The sequence below is a fragment of the Falco rusticolus genome, chromosome 7 (genome assembly GCF_015220075.1).
Source record: "Falco rusticolus isolate bFalRus1 chromosome 7, bFalRus1.pri, whole genome shotgun sequence".
In the NCBI taxonomy this organism is placed as follows: Eukaryota; Metazoa; Chordata; class Aves; order Falconiformes; family Falconidae; genus Falco; species Falco rusticolus.
In genome coordinates, this window is record NC_051193.1 from 35,255,277 (window position 1) to 35,260,334 (window position 5,058).

Genomic DNA, 5,058 nt, shown 5'->3' on the forward strand with positions numbered 1-5,058 from the left:
CCGACCTTTTGGGGGGAGGGGAACCCCCCCCACTCAAGAAGGGGCACTTGTTTTCCCTTCTTGGCGCTCTTCAGAATTTAGAAACCTGGCCTTTTTATACTCTTCAAACCACAGGCAAATCGCTCCCGTTGCAGGCAGAGCCCCCCCATCCCGGCCGTGCTCCATCGTCCCCCCAGGCAGCAGCTGGGGGCTTTCTGGGCAGGGCACCTGCCTGCCCGCCGAGCCTGAGCCCCTCTCTGAGCCACATCCAGCTCATAATTAAACTGTTTTCCCTGCGAAAGCTGCTGCTGTTCATCGAGGTTTGCTCCCCAATATATTTCAGTCATCTCTGGAGGGGTTATGGCCAGGTCTCAGCTTGGGTGGCACCTTGCGGAAAGCTCGGTGGTGAGTGCCAGCCGGCCCGTTTGTGGGTTTTTTTGGGTGGTTTTGCCTGGAGAAGGTGATGAGCCCAGGGTGGGGAGTGAGACCACCCCCGTTCCCCCATCCCCGGCTCGGGTGGCACTTTGCAGACATGGTGCTGACAGCGTGATGAGAAGATGCAATATTCATCCTGACATTTCTCTCCGTGCCAGCCCTTCCCAGTGCTCCAGCTGGCAGCCACCGGCTGCGGCACTGCAATGGTGGGGTGTCGCGGGGCTGAGTCAACCCAACAAGCCCTGGCGGGGGGAACCAGGGGGGCTTCTGCTTTCCTTCCCCTTTAGGACCGTTCTCTCCCATTCAGCGTGATCTCCACTGGCTTGTTCCTGGAGCAGTTTAAGAGAGGGCAGGGTGCAGCTGGCAGGGAGCCAGCTCTGCCTCTGGCTTTCGCAGCCAGAGCCCATGAGCGCTTCGGCTCGTCGCCAACATGCGTGTGAGCGGTGATGTGCGAGGGAGCATTAAAGGCACAAAGGCTTCGGCGTGGTTAAGAGCTTAGGGCAGAGTCCCCGGGGTGTGCAGCCATCTGAGGGCACGTGCCCACAGCCACATGAGTGTCAGTCACACTGTCCACCCCAGCAAGGGTGGCCAGCAGGCAGTGAAACCTCTGTGTAGGGGTTGGGGGGACAAATAAAGAGCTGGTGGCTGGTGTGGTCCCTGCCAGAAGCAGGATGTGGCTCTCCACACTTCTTCTGCCTCCCCTGCCTTCATCACCCTCAGGCCAGCCCTTGCCCTTCCTAATCCATCCTGTTTCACCCCGGGTTTTGGAATCTTCCCCTTCCCAGGTGGATCTGACCCCCCCTGAAACATGCTACAAGTCCCCCAGGGCAAAGCCATCACCAGGAGCTGTGATGAGGGGTTGTGCTTCTCCTCTTCCCACTGCCTGCTGCAAATCTAACGTGCTTGTGTCTAACAAATGCAATTAGTGCAAATGGGTTTATTCTCATTAACGAGCCATACAGGGCCTTGCACCAACGTCAGGGTGGGCAGCAGTATAGCGTGCGGGGAGCAACATCTCGCCTATGCTTTCCCCGGGTGTTCCACACCTCCTCCGGCTTGGCAGATGCTGCTGGCTTGGCGGTGCCACTGCCACTCTGGAGCTGAAGCCTGGGGAGGTGAGGATGAAACAGAGCAAGCCTTGGAAATGGAGGAGAGCCAGCGAGGTATGACAACAGCTGAGTGTCGCCTGGCTTGGCACACTGAGCCGGCAAGACATTGCAGGAGTGGCAGTTGGCTCGTTCCTTTGCAGTGGCACCGATGCTTTTCTTTTCAGCTGGCCCAACGGACACAGCCAGGGATGGGGAGCTGAGAGTTGAGCCTGCTGGTGCAGGAAAGTCAGGGCATGCTGCTGCTGTCTCCCTGGAGTGGGCAACATTTGCCAGTTGCTGAGATGCTCTTAACGTGTGCAGAAAACTTAAATAGCTATACAGCATCTGTGCGGGGCTCAACGGAGGTGGGTTTCATTGCTGCCACCTTGCCCCAGAGATGATTTAAGACTAAGCAGCCTCAAACTTGTGGCCAGCTGCTTAGCCAGGAAATCATTCATCTGTGAGGACCTATGAAATGGGAGTGAAAATTCAGGATGCAGTAAATTTGGTAGGAACAAAGCATCTTTCTGGAAAGCACCAGGGAAGGGAGGTGGGTGGGAGGGGGAGCCCATAGGATGCTTTGCTTTGCTGCAGCCCAAGTGCAAGCTGGCCATGGGGCTGGGCTGCTCTCCTGCTCTCCATCACCCCTTCCCCAGCCTTCCACTGCAGCAAGGATGAGGCTCATACCCTCAGCCTCCCCAAAAGAGCCCCAGATGAGTCATTGCTGCTCTGGGCAGCAGGCTGGACCACAGTGGGCTGGATCCTGTGCTGGGCATGGTGGAGGTGGCACTGAGGAGAGCCTGGACTTGCTGCCAGGGGTGGGAGAAGGAAAGCGGGGGGAGAAGGGGTGGACACAAAAGCCAGAGCTTTTAGGTTTCTCTCCATTTCTGAACAATGGTGATTTTGAGCAAGGAGCAATGTCCCACCTTGAACTAGCCCTATCCCTCCTGAGCTGGCTTGTCCTGTGGTAACAGAAAGCTGCAGCTCAGCAGGGGCTGATACCGAAGAGGTTTTGCACCGACAGGCACCAAATCTCCTGCCAGACCCCACACCCCAGTGAGGAGACCCCCCAAACCCATTGGGAACAGGATCCAACCACAACCAGGATGGGAACTCACCTCCCCAGAGGCTGGCACATAGAGAGAATGATCTCCAAAAGCTTGAAACAAATCAAAAATTTTATTTCCAACAAATACACAGACCACGTGGGATGGGGATGCGCTACATCACAACGCCGACCTCCCCGCACTGGCTTTCGGTTACAGCCACCCCCTCCCCAAAAGCCTGGCAACAGCAGGTTGGCACCAGAGGGACAGACTTGCCCCGCCACCAGCAACCTTGGCAGAAAAAAAAAAAAAAGTCCTTTTCCAGTACTCCAGATATTTTTCTTTAAAAGCCTGGGGGTAGAGTTGAATGTCATTTGATACCACGCTGGAAATACAGCATCAGGATGGAGAGATGGCTGGTATTTTTGTTGCGGGGGGGTGGGGGGGTGGGGGAAACGGTCTTGGCAGGTGATCTCTACTTGGCTAACAAGGGCGTATCTGTGTAAATACAAATACTGGGGTGAAATACCTGGCAGCACACCAATGTCAACACCATTACCAACATAAAATAAAGACCAGCAACGTAAAACACCTTCAATGAGTAGTTTAGGCTAATTCAAAATTCCTCCCCCCTTCCCCCCTGCCCCATACTCTTCATGCAGCTTTATTTCTTCATTTATTTATTAAGAATTCAAGTTGTAAAATATGCAAGTAGTTAAAAAAATTATTACAAACCACTTCGTGACAGCATTTGAGAAGGGTTGGGGTGTAAGCCCCGGGTCAGACTGGCTACGCTTCACTCTCTGTGACGGTCAATCAGCATTAAAAAGAAAAGACAAACCCAGGACGGGGTATTTACACGTCTGCCTTGTAACACCAAGAGTGAAACCAGCTGTAGAGCAAATGACTTCATCCGTCCTTCATCCTAAAGCTACGTGAGCTGTAGTAAAAAGATTGAAACGGGGCGGGGCGGGGGGTGGGGGGAGGCGCAAAAGCCACCATGGGAAGCCAGGGACCATCTAGGCTATTCGTGTCATATAAACATTCCCAGATGCCAAAAGTTTTGAGTCCAGTTTAAGAACAACTGGTCTTCTCTGTAGAAGACTAGAAAAAGAGTATGAAAAGGTAGAAAAATCAAAATGCACTTGTTACGGGCTAGAAAGATTCACCGAAAGGTACCTAAAGACTATTGCCCTCTTGAATCCACAGGGATTTTTAAGCTGATACCTGATTCAGAACTACAGTTTAGTGGGGTCACTGCAGACCCCAACCCCCCTATGTGATACCCACCTAACTTTGTTCGCAGATCCCCAAGTTATGATTCCCAAAGTTTCCCAGGAGTGTGGACGAGCAGGGAAAGCCAGGAGGTGTTCAGCAGTGGAAAGGAGAGGCAAGCCACGTCCGCAAAATTATTAACCTCAGGCGGACCCAAAAAAGGTGGCATGTGTCCCCCCAAAACGCTGATGGTGGATGAACTGGACCTGGGAATAACTCCCCAGCCTGACGCAGAGTTCAGGCTGCATGTAAACAGGGTATCAGGCACCTCCGTGAAGGGGTGGCCCCACGGCTCCCCACGCTGCTCCCCTGCCCCTACCTATTGTGGCAGGGTAGCAGCAGGAACAGGAGAGCTGATGGGTGCAGGAAGGGGCAGAAGCATTCCACCACAGGGCAGCATCCCACTGCGGGGCAGCATCCCATGGTAGTATAGCATCCACCCATGGGGCAGCATCCCAGCCCAGCCCCAAGAGGAGGAGATGCTGCTGGGAAGCTGAAAGGGCAGGACACAGACCAAGCGAGGAGGGCAGAGGCACAGAGGTGTAGGAGAAGAGGAAAGACCCGGAAAGAAGTGGTCGACTTTGATTTTCAGATTTCTAGCTACCCTGTGACACCTGGGGCAAGGGCCACCCCGAGCCACCGTGCCTGGGGGGCTGGCACCTACCCTAACACAGGAGGTATTTCAAGCACGTCTAAGGCATCGCAGGAGTTGTCTTTGCTTTCAGAATCACCTTGGTTTCCTCCCTACAGCTTCTTCCACCAGCACGTGGTGTCAAACAATAGAAAAGAAAAGTCTGGAGCAGATGAACAGAGATAAACGTTCATGCACTACCACCGAACGTCGTCACAGGAGTATGAAGCACCAACCACAACACATGATTCACTTTTACTTGCAGAGCGAAGCTAACCATATACAAAATGTAAGAAAGTGGGGTTCACTAGAAACATGGAGCTGCCAGCACGTGGGGGGCAGGCAGGAGCTGCCGGCGTCCTTGCTAACCCACCGTGGGACTGCTCAACCCCTGTGCTACCCTACCGCCAGAAATTAAAAAGCACAAGACCGAACATTGAGTAACATCATAGTCATCTAACCTGTCGCTATATATCTGACAACTTAAATAAAAAATAATATTTTGGAAAGAAACCAACAATATCATTCCAAGAAGGTTATACACATCCTTAGCAGTTACTTTGCTCAGCACAGCTCTGGTGCTTTAAATATGGAACAATTGAAC